Here is a 25,750-nt window from a genome sequence, read left to right as displayed (position 1 = left end):
CGAACATGTCATTGCTTACGCAAGCAGAATGCTATCCAAGGCCAAGAAGAACTAGTGGACAACAGATAAGGAGTGCCTTGCTCTTATATGGGCCATCACGAAGCTGCGCCCCTACTTGTACGGATGACCTTTCAAAGTAGTGACAGACGATCATGCTCTATGCTGGCTCGCCGGTTTAAGAGACCCGTCGGGGCGATTAGCACGGTGGAGTCTTTGGCTACAGGAGTACAACGTCACCATCACCTACAAGTTGGGAAGAAAGCATAACGACGCAGACTGCTTGTCGCGGGCACCACTCCAGGGAGCAGACAGGTTATTTTTTTTTTTTATATTAAAAAGGTTTATTTGTCATCACTAGGAAACAAGGAACAAGAAAAACCGTGGCGCGTGTCCAATAGCTTTCGCTAGTACAGGCTCATGCCCCGCGGGGCTCATATAACAGCTGGTACAGGCTCATATAAATATGAAGGTTAGCACTGCTCATACTTTCATGACTTTGCTAGCCATTTTCCTGTGATGGGATATTAATTACCATTTGTAAATTTTTGCAACTTGCATGCGAAGAGCAGCCATGTGGATATTTACCTTCTCTGTGCTGATGCTTGTTATTATGAATTATATGAGTACAAATATAAAATCTATATGCAATTACACAGGCTCTCTCAGGCACGTAGGGTGTCAGAGAATGCCTTCGGAATTCTGGCAAACCGTTGGAGAATATACCAGTACCTGGTAGGTCACAACCTAGAAGAATGTAGTGCGATAGTAAAGGCTACTGTGGTACTACACAATTACCTGAGGTCCAAAATCATTCCAAGGGGACGCTACACTCCACCAGGAAGTCTGGACACCGAGGATATTGCAACATCCTCTGTGTGTCTGTGTTTATTTGAAATGCCAGCTGCTAGAGCAGGTGACATTTCCAATAAATAATACTTTGCTATTGAAGAAATGTATGTTGTAGTATGCCATGGTATTTGAACAAATAACATAATTCTAGGCACAGTAAGCGGGGTCCTCGCGACATGAGGGAGGTCTGCTTGGTCCATGGTCCATGTATTTGGTATTTGGTCCATGTATTTCTTTGAAAAAGCGATTTGTGGTCTTGTTGGATCCTACAAACGTCACTATTTTTGTGAAAACTGTAATGGTATGACAGAGTGTGGAACAGATCTGGAGAGAGAAGCACAGTGCAAGAAATGCAAAAGTGTCCAGTCGGCAAACTCTTACTTTCTCACAATTGATGTTGCTCATGAGATCAGAAGGATACTTGAGCAAGGAGGGCACGGATCAGTGAGGCTACCATCAGGTAATCCCTCCATAAGCGACATTTACGACGAACTGTTGTACAAGGAGCTACACTGCGAAGGATTCCTACAGAATACAAATAACTTTACGTACACATTCAACACAGATGGCTGTCCCTCATTCAAGTCATCAGGGCTGTCTGTCTGGCCAATATACATAATGCTGAATGAGCTGAGCCCTGCCGAACGGTTCAAGAATGTGATCTTGTCTGGCCTGTGGGTTGGGAGAAAAGATCCAGCAATGCATGTATTCCTCCAGGAGTTTGTACAACAAGCCAAGCATCTCTTCTTTGAAGGAGTGCAATGGATAAAAAATCAAGAGTTGATTACTAGCAAATTTGCTGCTGTCTGCTGTTGTGTGGACTCTGTGGCACGACCACTACTACAGAATATGAAACAGATCAATGGGAAATTTGGATGCTCCTTCTGCCTCCACCCTGGTGAAGTTGTAGGACGTACGGTGAAGTACACCATGATGCGACCGGAGCCAAGGAACAGGACAGATGACAAAACACTACAACACATGGAAACTGCACTTACCACAGGAGAGACTCATAGAGGCGTAAAGGGACCAACAGCTCTGATCAACCTTCCACTTTTCCGCATTGTTACAGGGTTTGTCCCTGACTACATGCACTCGGTTTGCCTTGGAGAGGGGCGGCAAGTTACCCTGCTTTGGTATATTGGACCGCTGAGCTCATACCATCTGGTGCCCAGCGAAAGGAAGAGCCTGAATGCCAAATTGCGCAGCATTTCACCACCCATTGAACTGTGCCGTGTGCCCCGAACACTTCAAATGTACAAAGTGTGGAAAGCAATGGAGTGGAAGAACTGGCTTCTATACTACAGCATCCCATGTTTGAAAGGCGTCCTACCCTCAGACCACATCATCCACTGGTCAAAACTTGTTACGGCTATCTACATCATTCTGCAAGACAACATCTCCACTTCCGAACTTCGAAAGTCTCAGAAGCTCTTGCAAGAATTCGTCTGTGGCACAGAACAGCTATACCAGGAGGAACAGATGACGTTCAACGTACACCTTTTGCTGCATTTGACAAGAAGTGTAAAAAACTGGGGACCACTCTGGGCACACTCTGCATTTATGTTCGAAGGCATGAACCACATCGTCCAGAAGTTTGCCAGAGCCCTGAAGGGTCTTGCCCTCCAAGTGGCCAGAGGCTATCTGCTGTCATCAGCACTGAGGACTATGAGGATGCACAGCTCCATCTCTGAGGTGGCGCTTCAATATGGGTCAAACCTGACAAGCTACAGAAATGTGAAACATAGCATGTCAACGAACTTTTTTAGTGCCTTAGGAAAGGCCATGCCTATCCGTCATGAAGAACTCATTCCTCTTGCGCATTACGTGAACTGTCACCATCCATCCGTGTCTGAATCCTCCCTTAGGAAAGTGCGGAGGGTCGTATATAAATCCCTCACATTTTCAAGCAGTGACCGGGCCACTAAGATTTGTGACAATAGCAGCAATAACCTAAGCGAAAAGAGATAATTTTTGGCTCCACTTGGCCAAGCTGCCGAACAGGATAGACGCGTCCTTCTAACTATATCTGTCAACTAAACTTGTCTGGGAGTCCTATGAAACAGGAAGTGGCAAAAGTAGAGATCCATTTGAAGGTTGCAGTGATTTTATATGTATTTCACTTTCTTAGCTGAATATTGTGACTTGTAATAAATGGGTAACAGCTCTTCATCTGTTGCAGCAAAAACCTTTTTAGGTTAATGCCTCAGCATAATCTAAATATCACAAAGAGGTGCGCAGAACAACGGCACAGATCGGCTACTTTTTGCAGTAGCGGCTCATGTCAGCAACCTTCAGCACGATTACAGCAGGTTTGCTGCAACTCCAAATCTGCTGTATCCTGCTGTGTCTTGCAGTTGCTGCACATTTCAGCAGGACCGCAACAGCCCTGCTGGAAGTCAGATCTACTGGATCCTGCTGCTTGTTGCAGTAAGACTCATGTCTGCAGTCTTCAGCACGATTGCACAGGTTTGCTGCAACTGCAAATCTGCTGTATCTTGCAGTACATGCACATTTCATCAGAACTGCGGCAGCTTTGCTGTAAGTAAGATCCTCATGTCAGCAACCCTCAGCAGGTTTGCAGTTACCACAAATCTGCTGTATATTGCTGCTTCTTACAGTAGGTGCACATTTCAGCAGGACTGCAGCACCTTTGCTGTAAGTCAGATCTGCTGCATCCTGCTGCTTGTTGCAGTAAAGACTCGTATCAGCAACCCTCAGCAGGACTGCAGCAGCTTTGCTGTTACTGCAGACCTGCTGTATCCTTCTGCTTTTCTGCTGCTACAACAGAAATGCAGCAGGATAGCAGCAAAGTTAGTTAGCAAAGTTAGCCTGTCATGATCTCGCAGCAGAAATGCAGTAGAAGTCTGCATTTTTGCTGTAATTGTTACAGCAGAATATCCTGCTGTATCTTGGTGTGCTTTGCTGTTTTCAGCAAAATGCACTAAAAACACAGCTGGAATTCAGCAAAAAGTTAGAAATACAGCATATATGCAGCAGGAGTACAGCTCATATTTTTGACAGGGACCTCAGCACTGATGCAGGTATGAACTGCTCCACAGGTGTCAAACCTGTTTGTGATGTCATCAAAGATTAGTTCAACAATGAAGGCCAAGTAAGCTGACAGCACAAAATGATATGAAATGCACTGAACATGTGTGGAATCTAGGAGAACAGTAGCATCATTGACACCACCATTCACATTGTATATAACTATGTGTCGCTCCAAATAAAGTGTACATTCAGTGCTCCGCAGTCATACCTGCTGACAATACAGATAACCTGTCAAAGAAGATGGATGCTGCAGGGGGGGTCGGTAATGTGACATTATTTCACTCTTCTAGGCATTCTTGCAGAAAGCCGAACCATTGCTTGTCTTCTACAATGAGCCAACAACAAACTGCAAAAAGCTTTATGGGCAATGCCCCACTGCCTGTGTTTTTGGACAGGCCAGGGAAGCCGGATATTCCCTGGGTACGGTAGCATTGAAGATTTGAAATCTTCTAGCGAGCTTCAGCAGTGCAGGGTTTCCCAGCGGAAGGCTATCGCACAACACTCAGTGGGGACGGAGGGACAACAAGCCTACTTTCCACTACCTCAAGTCTTTCCGCGGTCACAGGTAATGGAAGGTGCACATGTAGGAGCAACAGCTACGAAGGACCAGCAGGAAACGGCAAGTCCACCGGACTCTTATGATGTTGCTATTGCTATGCTAGATGCGCACTAGGTAACCGCTGGAAATGTAAGCGGAGAAATGTAACCTCTTCGTTTGTATTCATCCAGCAAGTATCTTCTGTCAAGCTGTGCGTATGAGATAAATAGAAGGAATTGGATGTCCTATGCCCAGGCATTGTAACTGTGTATAACTAACACATGGGTGGTGTACATCTTGCCAATATGCTGATAGAGTTCTACCCACAGGGGTGGCATGCAATATATTGCTCCGTAGGCAAAAGCGTACTGGGCAAACGCAATGCATCTTGGACAGGTCCTGGTCGCACGTTACAGCAAACATCAAGGCACACGTGACCTTAAAGATGGTGGCACCTATGATCGGCGCCCAAACCATTTGTAAACGATGTGGTTGTTGTTTCTGTGCAACGTTTCGGGTGTCTTTCGATCACAGCAGTTATTGTTACCCGATAATCTCACAGTAAAACGTGCAGTTTTGCACATAAGCCTCTTACTGTAGACAACTTCCAAAGATGTGATGACGACCGCGCATTAAGACTCAGAGACTTAAACTAAGGAGAAATTGGCTACCATGTTGCAGAAGAAGCACCATATGGTTTACGCTGGCAAATTATGTTCATCTCCTGGCATTATGATGACAGAAACATGTCGGTAGACAGCAAAACGACATGTAAACAAAGTCACATGACCTCAAAATGACGTTTTCTATGACGTGCGACCAGGTCAAGATTGCAGTTTTACCACAAGTACACACTTGAGGGAATTTACAACAATGGTGGGTTTGTGTCACCCTGTGATTATACCGCGCACCAACAAAGGCAAAAAGATGGCACTTACACATGTTTGGTCACCAGCTGTATATCGGTGTGATAAATGCTTGACTGCTTTCTCGTCGCCACCATGAAGGCACAGGAGTGATGCCGAAAGCGATCAGACCTTCTGTTGCAGAAGCACTACAGTATGGAAACAGAAATGCAGATGGCCCTCACTAGGCTTGCATTCTACAACAAAGAGGTCGACCTCCACCCTGTACCCTGTGGAGGACTTCCGCTACGATGCTTTTGCACACTGGACAATGCACATTGTGAAAGTCTGGTTCCTCAACCGTGCGCTGTACAGAATGCAACGGTTTGTCTTGTCTTGTGCCTGGTTCCAAACAGAAACTGCTCTGTTGTTAAAATCTTGGGTGCAGAAGATTATCACGATATCCCATGTTTTATAGGCGCACACGTCGCAGCCATAGGTGGGCATTTTCCTGCAGCTTCACTCATCCTCACCTCACAAAGCACAGACGTTATCGGTCTCAGCCACCCTCACCCTCCATTTTAAATTTTGTCCTCACAAACCTCACCTCAGGGCATCAGGGCCCCGAAAGGCCTCACCGTACTAATCCTCACATGCCTTCACCCCATAAGGCAAATCACAACCCTCATGTCCTCACGTATCTTCACCTCATGAAGGTCCTCATCCTCACGTGTCCTCACCTCATGAGTGCCCTCATGGCCTCAGGAATCCTCATCCTCACGTGGCCTCACCTCATGAGGGCCCTCATGTCCTCACGGCACCTCACATACTTTTGCCTAATGAGGACCCACATGGCCTCACGGGTCCTTATCCTCATGTACCCTCATCGCCTCACGACCGCTCATCCTCATGAACACCCTCATAGCCTCACGTGTCTTGAAGTCAATAGGAGGCAGCCCCGGACGATATGTACAGCCTGCTGTACACGGTGTGCCCAGCTTCACCTGTGCCGAACGACACAGAGTTAGACAGATACTTGTGAGCTCCACTTCCATTTTGGAAGACAAATTCTTGCATCTACCCACAGCTTGCGAAGCTTGCTGCTATGTGTCCCGACATGCCAGCTATATTAGGGTCAGCTGAAAGACTTCTTTCCATTGCTGGCTCGCTACATGCACGAAGGTCATCACTCAAACCTGAGACAATCGAGCAGCTGATGCTCGTCGGGGAACTTGTTCGTTCAACAAATCCATGATAACACGAACACTTCATGTACGATGAAAGATGAAAGTCGCTGTTGTTCCAGCCTCAGAACATCAGTTCTTTCAAGTTCGTGTACTTCTGGTAGACCGCCAATGACAAACAAGAGGCAATTTATCAACTGTTGGATTTGGAGATAGTGACTTATTTCGCGGCGGGTGCAGCCGCTTATCGTCCATTGATATCGTACACGTGTAGTAGTAGGGGGCGCTGAAGACTGTCATCGATACCCTTAAAAAGGCGGGCGTGTTTGTATTGTGGCACTTCCTGGGGGATCCTCGAGCTGGTCACGGATCGTTGGCATCGCAGGGTATGCAAGTATGGTAATAAATTGTTGTTTCTCTGCTATTTGAATGGTTGTTTCGTACTACCTCCGGCGAGGCAAACGGATGCGGAAGGCCCCGAGAGTGGGAGCCCTGTGCCCAGTTGGGCAGGGGCGGTAGTTTTCCCACACAACTTATGAAAATAAAGAGTTATCATGACGTCGGTTGGTCTCAGTCTCGCACGCTTGCTTTATGTCAAGGTATGCTCACTGAGAACTCAAGTTAGAAGACTGCGGTGCACGAAACAGACCACAATTCTCTCCCATCGGTCGATCTCTGTCGTCCGTATTTAAGTCTGCACTTCTGCCTCATCTTTGATCATGTCATGCCCCTTTCTTCTTTCATTTTTGTTTATTAATATCTTAATCTATTAATGCTTTAATTGTCTTCCGCGAGTTTTTGAATGTTGTTTGTTTGTTCTGTTCTGTTAGTTCCTTCCTTAGTACTTCCTTCATTATTCCACGTCGACGAAGACTGTCCGGCCTCTGACTTCGGTCGTGCTTTCGTTTGCCTCAAAGGGTCCATCCCTGCACAGTTCTCCCTGCCCTTGCACGCCCCGGTGCTGTGGACGCTTGCCAGACCCGATGTCTGTGCCAGTATCCCCGGCCTCCATAGGAAGAACGATGTGTCTGTGGCAGTAGCCCGCCAGCTCACGCCCGAGCATCTCAGTTCGGCCTATCCGCAGAGCCGCGCCATCTATACTGATGGTTCGGTAGCGAATGAATCAGCAGCAGCGGCCTTCTACGTCTAGCAGGAAAACCGTGACCTCACCATCCGACTTCCCTACAGTGTCCTCCACGGATGCAGAGCTGCTCGGTCCGCTCGCCGCTCTGCGGCATATCGTTGGATCTGTGCCTGGTGCGTGGGTCATCCTCACAGACAGCAAGGCGTCTCTGGCACTCCTGTCAGCATACCACCCGAGCGTCGTGAGTGATCTGCTTACCATGGTACTTCGCCCACCTCTCCTCGGTCGGCCACAGTATCTGCCTTCAGTGGGTACCCGGGCATACAGGGCCACACGGAAACGCCATGTGCGGACGCGGCTGCAAGACACGCCATGCTTGGTGCGGCCACGCCTGTGCCCCTACTGCCACTCCTGGTGTCTGCGTGTCGCCTGCTAACACGGCGTCTCGGCGACGACGGCAGTTTCTTGTAGACGCTATCCGACCTCATGCATTCCTGCAGTCCATCGATCCCTCACTGGAGTTTGTCATCGGCTGTCGCTATACCTGCGAATAAGAGTCCCTTCTACATCGTCTTCGGCTGAGCGTTTCCCTCACCCGTTCACTCCTGCTCACAATGGCCCACGTCCCCACTCGCCCATGCTGCGCCATAGAAGACGTTACCTCCCATCAGCTCCTCCACTGTCAGCGTCACCACCATCATCTGGCCGTGCTCCGGCAACACCTCTCAGAGCTTGAGTGCATGGATGAATGGATGGATGGATGGATGGACGGATGCATCGACGGACAAACAGGCGGATGGACGTTTCTTTCGCAACACTCCTTAGCCCTGTGCAGCGAGCTAGCCAGTGGAGAGTCACAAAAACGGTGCTCTGGTTTCTGCGTGATACGGGCCTACTGGGCTCTCTGTCAGCCGGGTTTCTTTTTTATTTTTCTTGTTCTTTTTTTATTTGTGTCTTGTTCTTTTATGTCTTTTTTATGTTTTATTTATTTTCTTTTTTGTTAAGGGAATAGCAAGCCGGTGTGCTGCATGGCTAACTTTTCCCCTTTTATCTTTCCTTTTCCTTTTTTTTCTGCAAATGAATCCCCCCCTCATTATTGCTGTCGCACAGTCTTTGGAGAACCTGGTAAAGGCTGTTTGATATTGAGCTTTATGCTGTTAAGCACAAGAGGCGTCAAACTAAAAAGAAAGTCTCGTTACGTTCCCAGCAGCGGTAACATTTGTTTCAAAAGAAAATACAAAAATACGGAATATGACACAACATAGCATGCATGTGTCCACTTGCAATCATTCGAAATTGGCGAGGAAAAGCAGTTACCCGCACTTTTAAAAACGCAGTACAGGGCCAGTACAGAAATGTTATTGCATATCTAGGGCTCTATTGTTGTTACGTAAACTTTCTGGTCTCAATTCTCTTGAATGAGCTGTTAACGAAGAAGCTGTCACTAAGACTGTTGCCATTCCCTATCATAACACTGTATCACATAATATACTGGCTGTAGTCAGAGATTTCGGTATGAAGATTGTGTTTTCTGATGTGTTAAACAGACTCCCCTTTTTCTTCCATTTGCAAAGGTTGTAATGCCAATCACTGCAACCCACTCGGTTGCTAATGCAACCCTGTTGTCTATTGTGTCTCATTTGAGTGTGGTATGCACTATGTAGAGAAAAGTCCTTGGTGCATTAATGAGAGGCTTAGAGAGCAGCAGCTTAGCCCTGAAAGAACCCACATCTCTAGTGAACTTGTTGAACATGTCCGTGAATGCAGCAATTGTCAACACATATTCCCTGAAACCCTCATTCTTTGGAAAGACGAGGCAACCTGATGAAGGCTCTTTAGGGAGTCAATGGAGATAGCCACACAAGTATATTGTATAAGTAATTGATTTCTTTGCCTCCTGTTCACAGGTTTTTGAGTATATAAGGTTTGCTGCCATTAAACTTGTTGCTGTGTAACCATAATTTGTCTGCACTCCTTGTCTCAGGATTATTTCACAGTCATGCGCTATCTTGTCAGCATCATTTCGCTTTCCTTGAAATGCAAGTATTGCGCATCTGCAAAAGAAGTCCGCCACGGGAACGCGACGCCGCGACCCAGAGAAGATCTCCACACCATCTCCTTGGAACAGAACCAGCCTCATAAATCACCACCATGAGGAAAAGCTAAAAGTGAAAATGACACTCATTCTCCAGTGTACCAAATGCCACCACTTGTCCATATCTGCTTTGGATGACAAGTAGAGCGGCTCTTAAACCGTCGATCACCGGTGATCGACACTCTATGGGCGCAGTAAGGAATGAGCTCTAGAGCATTTATCTCACTCCCTCTCTGAATATTCAAGCCAGAAGTGCTCCTAGTGTGCAGTATGTATCGTTAGAGGGTAGTTTCATTTCAAATCGAACAAGCCATGACACTTTGCATTTCCGATAACGGCGAAAAAAATTGATGTTGTAGCTATTGCCGAGCAAAGAAGAAAGAAGGCATTTCGGAGTTTCTATGTCGCGCGGTTCGTCAATGAGGAGCGACAGAAGATTGAGCCTTCGAAATTGAACGTTCGTTTGGCGCGAGTTTGAACGCCGCTACCGTTGGCGTACTGTGACCTACCACGGTCAAACTTTTTTTACTCGTTCTCTGGGTCGTCCGCAACTAACGTTCATACTGTCATTGCCATGCAAAATTTAGTTCATGCGTGAAAAATTGGCAAAGTTGGCTCTTTGCGCGAAAATCACTTAAGTTCAGCGCTAGATCAAAAATCATCCGCGATAGCAAGAAAGGCGAGCTGCACACCATTTTATTGCTCGTTATAAGACCTTTCTAATGGTACCAAGCTCTTTATTGTATCGTTCGCAGAACGGAAAGGGCCGGGGGGACAAACCATACCCATGAAAAATGGAGCATTTCGCACCCCTGTAGTCAAAAAACCCCACCCGAAACATGCCCTCATATTTTTATATTTTGCAAGTGTATCCTCGGACAGTCCGCAGAAAAAAAATTGGGATTCGACTTTCAGGTGGAGAGCCGCTGGGAATTTTTACGTGGGGTGTGTTATCTCACCAACTGCTGACAACCACCCTCGTTACAAAAGAGTCTTTGACGTCTCAACGCTTCAACCCCGGCTTCCGAAGGCCACTTCCTTCTGTTTGTTCCAAACCTTGCCCAGGCTACATGTCTGGCGCCTAGCCGAGGTGTCCTTCGCTCTCGGCTAAAACAACAACGGAGTCAGAGGTGGGGGCTCAAATCGAATTACAGCACGTCATGTTGCCTTGGTTCCCGCCGTCTCCCACCCAGCTTGCTGTTCATTCTGAAGCTTCGACTTGACTTCGACGCCGACAGGCGATTTTCATTCTGCCATTGCTTGACCTAGAGAACTTTTCGTTGGTATGCAGCAGTGAGTTGTGCACCATGGCATCTTCGTTATACAGCAAAGATCGTGTTTACTGTCCAGACTATCGTGTGATCCACAAGAAGCAAATTCTCCGCACTAAGGATTTCCGCTGTGTTACAGACATCGGCGTCGAAGCTGTAAAGGCTCTTCTTCCCTCCGAAAACGCCAGGAAAGTGAAAGAGACTGATTACATCTGCAGAGCTTGTTTTAGGTACTTTAGTGAGAAAGTGAGCGACCCTGGACCAGTCGATTTGTCGCCGACAACCGAAAGAAGCTCGGAAAATGACCAGTACGTTCCTCAACCGGATGCTGTCGATGACATCAATGAGTACATAATGTCGGCTGGAATTGATGTGACTCCAGTGAGGTCGAAAAGACGGTCGGTCCAAGCATATGCGAAGCGAAAGTGCGTGGAAATACAGGAAGCTCTCGGCAAAAAGGCCAGCCGCAAAATTGAAACCGCCTTCGGTGTCCCAGTTCCCGGGACCTCCAAGAGTGAAGGGTGTCAGTCGTGCAGCGAATGGATCGCTAATATGAGAACCGCGTACAACATGAGTGCGTCGTTACATGAACGTTGTCGACTGCTCACCTTGATTCCTGTGTCGTGGCCAGAAAGCAAGATCTTGGAAGCAATTCCGGAGGCTACCCGTTATAAGATACGGAAGTCGAGAAAGATATGCAAAGACAAGCATGTGTGGGCTGCCCCTGATCCATATCAGGGCCATCTGCTGAGCGAGGAACATGTAAACGCTGCTCTTCAATTCTTCACCAGCGATGAACTTGACTGCTCAGTGCAAAGCCCTCGGCCCAGAGACGTGATTCAAGTCCAGGAAGGAGGGGTAAAAGTGAGTAAGCCGAAGCGGTACATGACCCGTTCCATCCGTGAAACTTATGAACTGTTTAGAACTGCTCACCCCAACATCAAACTGAACCTGACGAAATTCTACAGCCTGAGGCCGAAATGGGTCAGTATCAGCCCATGTAGGGAAGAATGCGTTTGTGTCTATTGTGCAAACTTTGAACTCTGTGCTATCGCGATTAACAATGCGTCTGCTTCTAGCATGACCACGGAAGAACTAATAAACCGTTGCTTGTGTCCGAAGCGTCAGGAAGCTTGTTTTCTTGGTGAGTGTCGCGCATGTCCTGGCAGAGAGGCTTTAACCCCAGAAAGCCTACAGATTTCGGAGGATGTTGAGGAATTGGACATGGCCCTTTGGGAGCACGGAGGTCTTGTCAAAAAAATATTGCCTCTTCAGAGCTTCCTCGATGTCATCAGGCACTGGGTAGTCAGCTACATCAGCCACGATTACACAAGAAATGCACAACGCCAGGCCATTCGACAGGAAAAGCAGAATGTGGTGCCAGGAACTGTAGTGTTCCACTTTGATTTTGCAGAGAACTGGACGGTCATTCTACCTAATGAGATCCAGAGTTATCACTGGAAGAAAACGCAGATTTCTATATTTACATGCGTGGTCACAACAGCAAAAGGTGGCACGCGCAGCTACGCCGTGGTCAGCGATGACACGCGACATGACACCGCCGCAGCGCTCCTTGCCATTCAGAAAATCGACGACGACATCGATGAAAACGGTCCTATTTATGGCACCGCTATCTACATCTCCGACGGAGCAAGCGCACATTTTAAAAATCGGTTTCAGTTCTACGAAATGAGGACAAATAGTGCACTGAAGAAATGGGTTTTTTCAGCTCCTGGCCACGGAAAAAACGCCTGTGATGGCATTGGAGGCGTTATGAAGCACGCAGCTACAGTTCACAACCTTCGCTCCCCAGCAGTTCATGCCATTCAAAACGCCAGTGAGCTTGTCCGTGCCCTGTCAGGAAAGCTGCAAAAAGTGACAGTTGTTCACCTGCCACGAGAGGAGCTACAAAGTTTCCGACAGTTGAAACAGGAGACGTGGAAGTCTATACCTTCCGTGCAAGGCCTTCGCTCAAACTTCGTGTGGGAGAAATGCCAACAGGACCAGCCATCAGAGATCACATTGCGCAAAATTGTTCGCGACGACCCAGGAAATGTGTGAACGCTGAGTTAGGGCTGTGCCAGTGCATTCAGGACTCATGGGGGACATTGCAGGGCGTTAAAGTATAGGTACCTACCAGAACGCACAATATTCAGCTGTTTTAAGTGGCATAATAAAATGTTATAGGCATGTGAAAATGCGCTCGTACGCTGTTCCAGCTTACTGACTGGGCTAATATGCGGCTGGTGGACAGATAGCAGCGATGGGTAGCCCTGAATGTCTTCTTAACCAAAATCTGTATTATGCATAATGAAATATTGTTCACAGGCGGTCCCTGAAGGGAACCGTGGTAAGGCGGACCCTGCCTTAGGGCCATTGGTGGCATGCTGTACCAAGGGCGACAAAAAAATTCCCAGCGGCTCTCCGCCTGAAAGTCGAATCCCAATTTTTTTTCTGCGGACTGTCCGAGGATACACTTGCAAAATATAAAAATATGAGGGCATGTTTCGGGTGGGGTTTTTTGACTACAGGGGTGCGAAATGTTCCATTTTTCATGGGTATGGTTTAATTGTCCCCCCGGCCCTTTCCGTTCTGCGAACGATACAATAAAGAGCTTGGTACCATTAGAAAGGTCTTATAACGAGCAATAAAATGGTGTGCAGCTCGCCTTTCTCGCTATCGCGGAGGATTTTTGATCTAGCGCTGAACTTAAGTGATTTTCGCGCAAAGAGCCAACTTTGCTAATTTTTCACGCATGAACTAAATTTTGCATGGCAATGACAGTATGAACGTTAGTTGCGGACGACCCATAGAACGAGTAAAAAAAGTTTGACCGTGGTAGGTCACAGTACGCCAACGGTAGCAGCGTTCAAACTCGCGCCAAACGAACGTTCAATTTCGAAGGCTCAATCTTCCGTCGCTCCTCATTGACGAACCGCGCGACATAGAAACTCCGAAATGCCTTCTTTCTTCTTTGCTCGGCAATAGCTACAACATCAATTTTTTTCGCCGTTATCGGAACTGCAAAGTGTCATGGCTTGTTCGATTTGAAATGAAACTACCCTAGAGTGACTTGCGAATGAAGGGTGCTGACTGCCCCATGGCCACTCTTTAGTGGGAAATAATGGGGGAATGGGCACTCTCACTTGTGGATTGAAATACATCACCCGAACTCGTCACAAGTGATTTCATGTAATAACCAACAAAAATGCTGACACACAGAGGACTTTCTTTGGCATAGTGCCAGCTACGCCAAGGCATTCATTGTCATGCATGTGGGAGGCAGAACTTTGTTGCTAAGTCCACTTGAAATATTTTCTGTGGACAAGACACAGAGGTTTTGGGCTGATACTTGAGTAGGCATCATAAGCATACAAGAGACCTTCTGTGAGGGCCACAGTTTCAAAGTTGTTCTTGGGTCCCTTGTTGACATGATAGCCAAGTGTTGGGAAATATGAACAAAACACACAAGATGGTGCTTAACTCAGTACCAGGGACATCAATAACATCTACTTCCTTTTTCTATTTGTTTTTTTATTCTCTCTTTTTTAATCCTTGTTTTCAGGCAAATTAGTAATCTGCCCTTCTGTACAAACTTCTGCCACCCATGCACTGAGATGTGATGGTCACGTGAGGATTCTTGCTGGCCCCAGTCCCCGTCTTGAGGAGGGCCCGGTCATTGCTGCCACTTTCACGACTCTGGCGCTAAATTTAGCGACAAACTACTATGTGCACGAAGTAGCAGCCCTGGCAGAGACCAAGGACACTACTGGATCAAAAATTCGAACCAGACGAAAGAAGTGGAGGATTGAGCGACGACAATTGGGAAAGCAAATATCCAAAGTTGGACTCTAACTTTGCTTGAGACTTTTTGTGTGTGTCTCCCGTTTTGTCCCTCGTCTCAGGGTTTTGGGCCTCTTGCACCTTTCGGAGTGAGAAATGAGAATGTTGCAAGGACACAGGATGCAATATAGTTAGGGAGTGACTTTTTCGGGTTAAATGCCTTTCTCAGATTCAGGGGGTAAAAATGGGGCGCTATTTTTGAATCTGTAGTTCGCGGTAAAATCGAGCGGTAACTGTGCATTCGGGTGTTATCGGATCTTTTTGTTTCTCCTCTTGTCTATTAAGTCCTCCCCTAATCTCTCTCTTTTTTTTTCTTTCCGGGATCGTGACCTTCCAGTGGTAATCCCCGAAGGCATAGACAGTGTTGACACACATGGGTGTATTGCTGGGAACGTAAGTGACCCACTTTTACATGTGTTACACATGGCGACCTTTGTTCGTCTTCAGTAGAAATGTCACTTGAGGATTTCATAGTGACTGGAATTCGGGAAGAAATCGGGTTTCACCCGAATTGGTCGGAGGTCAGTTCAGGGGGAATAACCGGGCGGAATTGGGTTTAACCCGAAAAAGTCACTCCCTGAATATAGTGCACCGCATGATGACACACATGAGCTCTCAGCAAGCTTAATTTTTTTACCTTTGGATTATACAGTCAAAGTCTTTTCCAACAAAGTCCAAGGGGCCGCGGAAAACATTCGTTGCAAAGGTGACTTTGTGAAAAAAGACCGTGGAGCGATATGGCAGTTCAAACTGACCGTAATAGGGACCGTGCGACACCTACAGGGGGCGCGCTGCTCCGTCGCGACAGCGCCGCCAGTGGCGATCATGGACGTATCCCACGTGATACCACGCCGCCCGTTCTATGCATTCTCAAGCGAAACCGCAGCTTGCGTGGCGACCTCCGTAATTAGAAGGGCTAATTTTCGAAGTGCAAATAATGTGGAACCTTTCTGGGGCGCGAACGAAGAGAATGGAGACAAACTGCACAGAAGCAACCACCGTATTTATAATGCATCTAACAGTACGGAAGGAGAACAGCCACTCGCGTCTGCCCGGTCAAAACACCTGTAAGTGATACACCGAGAGGATGGTTATTTGACTCCTCACAAAATGGCTTGCTAGCGAAAGCTATATACGTGTATTCCTCTGACTCCAGCCATTCGTAATATCATGTTTTTGACTGAGTCTTGTATTCCTTTCGTCGTCTTTGCACACACATAGCTTCCTCACTGAAATTTACATCGTGCGTCCGTTTTATTCATACAAATAAACACGTGGGGTCACAACTTATTGCATGAACTTGTACTGCAGTTTTTCCAGTACCTTCAGATACAATAACTCTAAAGAGATCCTCAAAGAAGAAAGTATATGAGTTTTTACCTCGGCTACCGCCGTAAGCTTGCAGGACGACAGCTGTGAAATGGTCAGTGAGTAAATACTAAACCTTTTGGACAATGTAGAACTTCTGTTCTCACTGTGAGACTCGTCATACCGAGAGCAATACCGACTCTGGGCACTGGCGATGAAACACCTAAATCATTGTCTCGAAATAGGTTGCCGTTTGGTCGGTGCATTTGACGGTGATACAGTATCCAGTGGCGTTTCACCGTCACGAAAGTGGCAACTGTAAATCATTGATCATTTTGCAAGTCCTCATTCAGTTTCATTCAAACTACGTAGAACAAAAGAAATAGAATATATTCGCTCATGTTGTGCACACCTCATGCAATGGCCGAACGCACGTCACAAACGCTATTCGCTGCGAGTCTAGTGACCTCGGTGGTATTGGAAGTGTAGAAATCACGAGAAATGAAGCATCTGGTCCCTAATGAAGGGTTCTTTTAGGTGCTGGCACAGTTAGCGATGCTGTGGCAAAAGAAGATACCCGCAGTTCACATGTAAACAAAGCTGGCTACCCAGCGGCTATCACGCAAGGTACTTTCTTCGGAGGCCGCATCGCGGCGCCACCAGTTTGTCGCACAGTCCCTATAGTCGCGATGCAATAGTACGAGGGTAGGCTCAGGGAGAAACCTATCACGCACGTGTGAAAACGTCTGCCGCTCCAGCGGCGATCAAAGTCCGAACGCAGAGTCGTAGGCCCTATTTTGGCATCAGTTTCCGCTATGACAACATATTTCTCGGAACGAGTTTGAATACCAACCGTGCGAAGGTTATGCTTCGCGGAGCCGATGACCGGTGTCGTATTAGCGTAGACTCAGGAAGAAACCTATCACACATCGTGTGAAAACGACCAAAGTCAAGTCCGACCACAGAGTCGTAGGCCCCTTTAAGTTTCAGCGTTCAGCCCCTAGTGAGTCAGTGGCCACGGGGCCTCTGGAGGGACATGACCTCCGTGTCCTCCGACAGCGTTGCCTCCGATTAGAGTCACTAGATAGGGGCTATTTAGTGACTCTACCTCCGATAATGCCATCACAAAACCCGCGGAAACCGGGAACAACGGCCGCGTGATTCAGGTGGCGAGAGGGTAAACGACGCTGCGCGACATGCTGCGCGGCCCATTGCCACATGTCAGGAGCATTTTCTTTTGAAACTTCGTTGTATGGGTCCTGCGCTTCGGCAATCGGACCGCAGAATTACTTTGTTATTTCGGCAGTTTCGTTGTAAAGGATTTCGTTATAAAGGTTCTAATTATACACTGCGCCCTATGAAGCACTGACTGGACCGTCAAAAACGTTCGTTAAAACGGTCTTTTCGTTAAAAAAGCATTTGTTGTAAAGGACTTCGACTGTACTTTCCCCAGTGTTATGCTATTGAAAAGTGAGTCCTAAACCAGTTCTTTGCGCATACAGCAGTCATTTGGATATTGTAAAAGCTGGTGTCATGTCTACATTGGACAGTAGTAGTCACTTTATCTCCAATGAAGAAGTGCGGTTGCCACAATGTGTACAAAGGTCTGACATTTCAGCAATGCAGGCTACAGAGTACAGGCTACCTTAGTTCTCTAAACTGTGTGTGTTGAACTTGTGAAATCCAAGAAGAAACACCCTGTGGTTGTATTCCTCACCATAATGCACCATAATATTCTATGTGTGTACAAGTTTGTTTTTTGTTTTTTTCTAATGCTCCCTAACTTTTTTAGGTATACTTTATTTCTGAAGAAAAAGGAGGCACATGAAAAACGTGGGGTCTACTCTTTCTGACTGGTGTTTATTTGTGTATCGAGATATAGTAAGATCAGGATAATGGTTGGCCACCAACACATTCAAAGTAGTTAAAGTCACACTCTAGTGGGCATAGTGACATCAAGTATATTGCTGACCAGGAATGTCAAAAACATACAGATTTGAGGAGAAGGATCTTGCCAGAGATATTATAGTATACAATACTATAGTCACCGACAGCTTCAGTCCTACAATTGGGACCGCCCACTCATCCATGGAAGGCTCCTGCGATTGGCTACCAACCTTTCTTGCACGACACTGCTTCTTCGTGACGTAGTGCCGCCATAGCTTGAGACTTGCGAAACTCAGCAGATGATAAAAATTTAATACTGACTCAAAAAGTGTTTTCTTGTCCACTGACACACTTATAAAAAGCTCACAATATTCTGTTATAAGGTTTCGGGAACAGCAAGCGGTGTGCCGGCCACCCTCAGTTCCATCATGGCGTCTCCCATGACTGAAACTCCCAATTTGGGTTTTTTGCCACAATGCTTCAAAAAGCAGTACTCAACTGGTGATGATGATGATTCAGGTTTTCTTGGCGCATAAGCAACGAAGGCCATAAAGTACTCAACTGGAAAACTGCTCACTCACAGCAAAAACCAAATGGCACTGAATGTGTACGCCCAGATGCGGGAGCAGTTTCCAAGGAAGCCACTGGCAGAGATCTACGAAATGACAGTAAATGCCACAGGCATCGGAAAGCAGTCACTGATGAATGTGAAGCAGGAGTTCCTGAGGAGCGCCGACAAAGTGTGCACTCCGAACCAGGAGCAGTCTCGCAGTGGAGGCATTCACCATCGACTGGTGAAGTACGATGCCTTCATTCTTACTGCAGTGAGAAGCTGCATTCACAGCCGTTCTGCCGCAACGAAGCGCCGCCGGTGAAAAAGATCACCGACGAACTGCACGAGGCTGATGACGAAGTGCCGCACGGACTCTCACACAGGACTGTTTTGCATGTACTGAAGGACCTCGGTTTCGAGAGAAAAGCCCAGGAACGTGAATCTCTTCGAATCGAAAAAGATGAAATTGTTGCCTGGCCACAGAGATACCTACGCACGATTCAAAGGTCTCAGAGGGAAGAATGACACATCATCTACCACGACGAAACATGGGTAAACTCCGGACATCGCAAGAAGATAGTTTGGAAAGGCACGACGATCTAAAGCGCTAGGCAGGCGTTCACTGAAGGACAGACAGTTGGCTTGAAACCATCATCAGGCAAAGGCAAAAGGCCGATAATTACACACGCGGGCTGGATGAGTGACTGCCTCGATGTGTTCCGCGGCAACAAGAAGGAAGACTACCATAAAGAAATGGACAGTCAAGGCTCGAAATGTGGTTTTCGACGTTGCTGTTGAACGTGCCGGAGGGTACAGCGATCATCCTGGACAATGTGTTGTACCACAGCGAGTGGGTGGAAGCCATCCCGACTCAGGCATCACGAAAAGGCGAAATCCGTGACTGGCTATCCTCAAAACGTATCGCATGGGAGGGGGAAATGTTAACCCTTACATGCACGGTGGGGTATATGCTTCCCACTTGAAACTTCTGCAAAGAAAACACACTGGGTAGCATTTTCCCACATGTAACTCGTGCTGCCATCTCGGAGAGGGACTTCCAAACACATGTAATTTCATTTCTAGCTGCTCAGGCAACACTGGTTCGTCTACTACGCATGTTTATGCGGTTGAGTGACCAGTGGACGCCATTCTTCGTTCTCTTCGTGTTTGCGCCGGCAAATGGTAAGCGAACAAGCTATATTTTTAGATGTCGCGCTGCCTTTTTAGCCTCGGTTGAGTCGTGTATGGTTTTGTGGAGCAGTTTGTTACTTCCTGCGGCGTATTTGGCTGACGCCGCGGTGCGAGAGAAAGTATCAGGCTGCTGTGGCGATATACTTCCCACTGTGCCGTCCACGACTAACAAGCTTCGTTCTCTTTTTCTTCAGCTCGCTGCCTCCTGTGTGCAATGGCAGGAAGTCATTCAAGACCGTTGAGGACAAGATCGACTTTGTCGCAGGAAGAGGCCCTGGAACTCCTTTTTTCGCTGCCTGATGTCAGCGATTCCGACCAGGATGCCGATTCCGACGACGACCCAGATTGGACGGACGGGAAGAACAACAACGCTTCTGTGTCCGCGGTCTCACTTGTGGACAACTGTGACTCATCTTCTTCAGATGAAGATAGACCACCTGCAAAACGTGGCCCGCGTCAGGTGCATCATTCAACGTCGAAGAAACGACAAGTGCCGAACCGCTCCGATGACGAAAGCGATTGCGACGAGCCTGTGTCGGGTTGGGTTCAATCAGTCACATCCCAGGTATGGAACCATGCATTTGCGGATGTAGCGAGACCAACGGAAGATTACGACCCTGAAACGGAGGTCATTGACTTTTTCTCAAGATATTTTTCGGATGCTGTGTTCGAGCATATGGTCGAACAGACGAACCTTTACGCTTCACAAACAAAGGTTACGGACTGGACGGCAACTACAGAAGAAGAGCTGAGGGCATTCCTTGGAGTGTTGATCAAGATGGCCCTTATTCCACGAACCAGTTATCGTCTTTATTGGTCATCTGACCCAGAACTGGGTGTACCATCTGTGAGCGCCGTGATGACACTGAGAAGATTTCAGAAGTTACTCCAAGCGTTTCACCTGAACGACAACACAAAGAACTTGCCACGAACTGACCCAAATCATGACAACCTCTACAGGATTCGTCCGCTTATCGATGAGCTGGGTGCTGCGTTCCTACGAGAGCTGTCTCCTTCCTCGTTTCAATCTGTTGACGAATGTATGGTGCTTTTCAAAGGACGCTCGAGTCTCAAGCAGTACATGCCTATGAAGCCGACGAAAAGAGGCTACAAAGTGTGGGCCCGTGCTGACGCCTCATGTGGTTACCTGTGCCAGTTCGAGGTGTACTGTGGGAGGGCACAACCTGCGAGTGATGCTGTGACAGACGGCCTGGGCCCTCGAGTGGTGAAGGACTTGTCAGCGACACTCAAGCACCAAAATAAGCTCGTAGTTTTTGACATGCTTTGACACTTTTTGACTGCTGAATATTGTCGCCCACGAAGAGCACAGGTACATTCAGTAAAAGGCTGATAAAATGGTGCCCCCATATCACTGCGAACCGAACCCCACTGAACTGATCTGGGCACAGGTGAAGAACGAGGTGGCAGCAAAGAACACAAGTGGAAGCATCCCAGTGGAAGCATCTCTGGCATAGAAGCTCTTGATTAGACGACAACAGATGCATCCATGCGCAGAGAATAGTGAGAGCGGATCCCTCCAAAGTATCCGTTTGTGGTAAGACGTGGCATCTTTTCATCAGCTGTCCTTGATTAATCATCTATTGACAGCCAACAACTTGAACATTCATCATCTCAAAGAACCGACAAATACAACATTCCACAATCAGAGAACAGTGAGAGTGGATGCCTCCAAAGAAGCTTTGCTTTCGGCGACATCACCCTTGGACTTCCAGGTATGAAGCTATCGAGTCGTGCACTGAGAATAGCATTTCATTCCTTTGGGCAGTTGTGAGGCATGATTAGATAAAGAATAAAATATCCCTTTGTTACTCAGCTTTTCAGTCATTCGTGTGGTATGTGTTTAGTTGAGTGTTTACAGCATTCAGGCAGACAGTAAAAGGAAAAGAAAAAAAAAGAGAGGGGGGGAGGTGGGTTATAGTAATGTGGACGACCCATCCTTCCATGTGTTTTTGGATTTCATTTGGGTTTTTCTGGCGCACTAGCTACTAACCATATGTTTTTGTTTACTGAGGTGATGGGGGATGTTTCTCCTCCACTGTCATTTGAAATCAGCCTGTCTTAGCTGCAGGTTTATAAAGAAGAGGGCCGTTACTCAGCCAATAATATGGTGCACTTGAAGGAGTTGAATCAAAGCTATCCCATCCTATTTTTTGACGTCCATAACTGGTATATGGCTGCTACAGCCACGAATTTCCGCAGCTCTCTCTTCGTGAACGAAGTTATGAAGCACAGGGATGTTTTGGAAGACCTCTGGGCAAACAAGTGGCTAACGTAAGACACCCACGAGCATTTGCTATGGTGAGTGGATGATACTGTAGAGCCTTTAGGACAGATGTTTGTTTGTAGAAAAGTTACCGTAGGAAATAGTTGTTGAGAGCATAAACGAGACTCAAGGTGTCGCCACCTTATCGCCACATAAATTCTAAGCCTCCTGAATTTCAAGCTAAGCATCAGAGACGCTCTGACAGCAGTTCAGGCTGCCCTTACACGATGAAGAAAACATCACAAGCCCTTACATGCAAGAGTACCCTGCATAGAGAAGCGCCTGGACAAGTTTGATCACTGGCCCATGGCAGACTAGAAGGTTGCGAAGAACGAATGCGCACAAAATGTAAAACGTGCAATGTGTACCTCTGTTTGTCAAAAAAGAGGAACTGTACAGGTTTTTTTCGTACCAATAAATAGATGTTATGTGGTCTCGGTTATGTCCAGTCAACAGAAACATGTTGGTTTCGTAATTAGCGCATCACTAAGGCACCATGATTATCTTGGCCTTTTGGTGTTCCCTGATATCCTTATCTCTATAAATTGAGCATTCGAAGATAGACTTCGAGTTCTTTCACCGCCATAAGTCCTGTCGCAAGCGTTGGAGACCTGATAATACGAGCACAGTTCAGCAGCAGAGCACAGCGGCAGTTCAAGCATCGTATGAACTGGCTTTGGAAACTGCCAAACAAAAGATGCCGCATACAATCGTAGGGACTCTCATCAAGCCCTGTGCATTGAAGATGGTTAAGTTACTCCTTGGGGAAGCCAGCGAGGCCAAGATACGACAAATTTCTCTATCCACCACTCAGAGGCGCATTTCAGACATGTCAGAAGATGTGAAAGATCAGGGTATTGAAGAAGTAAGAGAGTCTCCATTGTGTTCTTTTCAAGTTGACAACAAGCTGACAAAAAGCTTGTTTCATGCTAGAAGAACTGCTTCCATGGCACAGTTAAGTACCTTATCAATAGCCCAGATAATTAACAGTGCATCACGGTATATGTCAAAGGAGGCACTTGAAATTTCCAGGGTTCAGTTGTACTTGTGGCGCAAGTATGGACTGCGGCGGCCTGAATACTGCAGAAGTTTACCCTAAAGTTGCACTTCTTGGGACCAAAGGCTTAGATATTCAAGTCTGTTCCCGGCTTTGCCAACTGAGCGTACGGTCCGTACTTGGCTAAAGGATATGCACGTGGAGCCTGGAGTGCTGCCCGGGGTTTTCAACAGGCTGGAGGTCAAGCTCAAGGACTTACCACTGAAGGACTGTACATGCATGTCGATGTGTGATGAGATGTCTATCAGACAACATCTACAGTATGATTGCGGTTCTGATGTGGCACTTTGTTTTGTTGACAAGGGCCAATTTGGATCTTTGGAGAAGAATACTCCCTCTGTGTCCGAGTCGGAGCGTACACGAGCCTTCGGTGTCGCAGGTTATCCAGTCAGACAGCTCACTTCAGGGATGGGGGGCCTACTCCGAGGGCCGCGTTGTGGGACATCAGTGGTCCAAGGACTACATCACCTACCACATAAACGAATTGGAGCTTCTAGCTGCCTTCTTAGCTCTGAAAACGCTAGCGAGGAAATCGCACAATGGGGGCATCCTACTCCAATTAGACAGCAGGTCAGCAGTGGCAGCGATCAACCGTATGGGAAGTACCCGCTCAGCTCGGCTGAACACGATTGCTCTGCAGTTGTGGGCATGGTTTTTGGAGCGAGGTATAACAGTGAAGGCCCAACACATTCCAGGCAATACCAATATAGTGGCAGACCGGGCGTCACGTTTCCAGTTCGACAGCAGCAGCTGGAAGCTGCATCCCTCAGTCTTCGAAAGGATAAATGCTCTATGGGGTCCAATTCAGACAGACCTCTTCGCAGACCTCTCAAATTACCAAGTCCCACGCTATTTCAGCTGGAAACCAGACCCGGGAGCAGCGGGTGTGGACGCTTTCAGCCAGGATTGGTCGGAGAGTGGTCTTTATGCCTTTCCCCCGTTCAGTCTAGTGAATCATTGCCTTCTCAAGATGTGCGCAGCAGCGAGCTCACTGATTCTAGTGGCCCCGGTATGGCCCTCCCAGCCATGGTACCCAGCTCTCCTTCGGTTATCCTGCAAGGTACCTCGCTTGATTTCCCCCCTTCCAAACCTTCTTTCCAGTCCGCAAGGCCTGGCTCACCCTTTACTGGATCAGGGGCTCCGGTTGGCGGTGTGGAAGTTATCCAGCAACCCACACCATATCCAAGCCTTTCGGAAGGAGCTGTCAAGCTCATCTCCGCCGCACGGCGAACACGCACCCAGCTTGCATACAACTCTTGCTGGCGGAAATGGGTTTGCTGGTGCAGTCCTCGGGAAGTTAATCCCTTTTCTCCACCTGTGACCCAGGTGTTAAACTTCCTCGCCCACCTTCATTTTGAGGAACGTCTTGCCTACAGGACCATAAATTGCTATCGCTCTGCCTTGTCGCAAATCATTGGCACTTGTGAAGGGTACCCTCTCGGGGAACACCCTTCTGTCAGCAGGTTGCTCAGGGGGGTCTTCAATCTCAATCCCCCCCCGTCCGAGGTACTCGTCAACTTGGTCCGTAGAAACAGTCACAAACTTTATTTGTTCCCTGGGCCCGAATGATTCGCTCACATTACGGCTTCTTACATACAAGCTGGCTATGCTCCTTGCCTTAACTACAGCAGCTCGCTCGGCTGACCTCCGTTTATTATCCTGGGTGGGCATCAGACGCCAGGACTTGGGTTGGGAGTTGATGCTCGACGGGCTCAGGAAAACCTCTGGTCCCGCCAAGGCCTGGCCATCTGTCTTTGTTCCAGCTCTCCCGCAGCAACCACTTCTTTGTCCAGTTCTTTGTCTGGAATCATATCTCTTATGCACCTACCCCCATCGCGCACACTACACTCAACTTCTCCTAACAACTCAAAAGCCCTTCCAGCCAGCATCTCGTGATACGATCGCAAATTGGTTGAAGAGACTCTTAGCAGCAGCGGGTGTTGACACATCTATTTTTGGGGCCCATTCAACCAGGGGAGCTGCAACCTCTAAGGCTCAAGAAAAAGGCGTTTCAGTCCCTGAAATTCTTGCGGTTGCAGACTGGTCCTCGGACACTACGTTTAACCGTTTTTACAGGGGAACTAGTCACACGAGAGCAAATTTTGGGGTACAGGTGCTATCCCAAGCATGAGCAAAGCTTTAAAGAAGCAGTTGTAAACCCTGATAGTAAGTGGCGACAGGTACAGAAGTATAATTACCAGTTCTAACGAATGGTACTTACCTGAAGTTGGAGTTGGAATTATACGATGTATAGGGAGACACTTACTATCAGGGGTACAGCCCAACCCTTTCCATTTTGGAGTCCCTCCCAAGGCTCTTCTCATCCGTCATAATGGTCCTTTACAGTGAGTTTCTTATTTTCCAGGCCGTGGTGGCACACACACACCCCCTACAGGACATAGGAGCTATGACCTCAGACTTCAAGATGACCTCGGACACACTAATAGCCTTCAATAAATCTTTGGATACCCTGCGGGGCCCATTCAGTGTGTATCCGACTTGGTTTTTTCTTTTATTCTGTCTCTTTTGCAGTAACAGGGGTTTTTTCTCTCCTTTGCGACATCGCAACAGTCAAAAGTAGCCGTTACAGCCTTTCTCCCGTTCCAAGGGTTACTTAGGCCGGTCTCGAGCTGTCCATCACGGAAGGGCAGTAGCTACCACTTGTTGTCTTTGGTGATGTCGTACCATATGCTTTTGACCACGGGCT

General features: G+C 47.5%; 1 protein-coding gene and 1 pseudogene across 3 annotated transcripts in view; one reads left to right on the top strand and one right to left on the bottom strand.

The window, feature by feature from the left end:
* The window catches only part of LOC135385228 (uncharacterized), a 103,273-nt gene that overhangs the window by 9,975 nt on the left and 67,548 nt on the right, over positions 1 to 25,750 (bottom strand). The window lies entirely within an intron of this gene.
* Positions 21,058 to 25,174, top strand: LOC135386402 (uncharacterized; annotated as a pseudogene).

This window comes from Ornithodoros turicata, chromosome 2, assembly GCF_037126465.1.
Source record: "Ornithodoros turicata isolate Travis chromosome 2, ASM3712646v1, whole genome shotgun sequence".
Taxonomy (NCBI): Eukaryota; Metazoa; Arthropoda; class Arachnida; order Ixodida; family Argasidae; genus Ornithodoros; species Ornithodoros turicata.
This window is presented reverse-complemented; position numbering and strand designations above follow the sequence as displayed.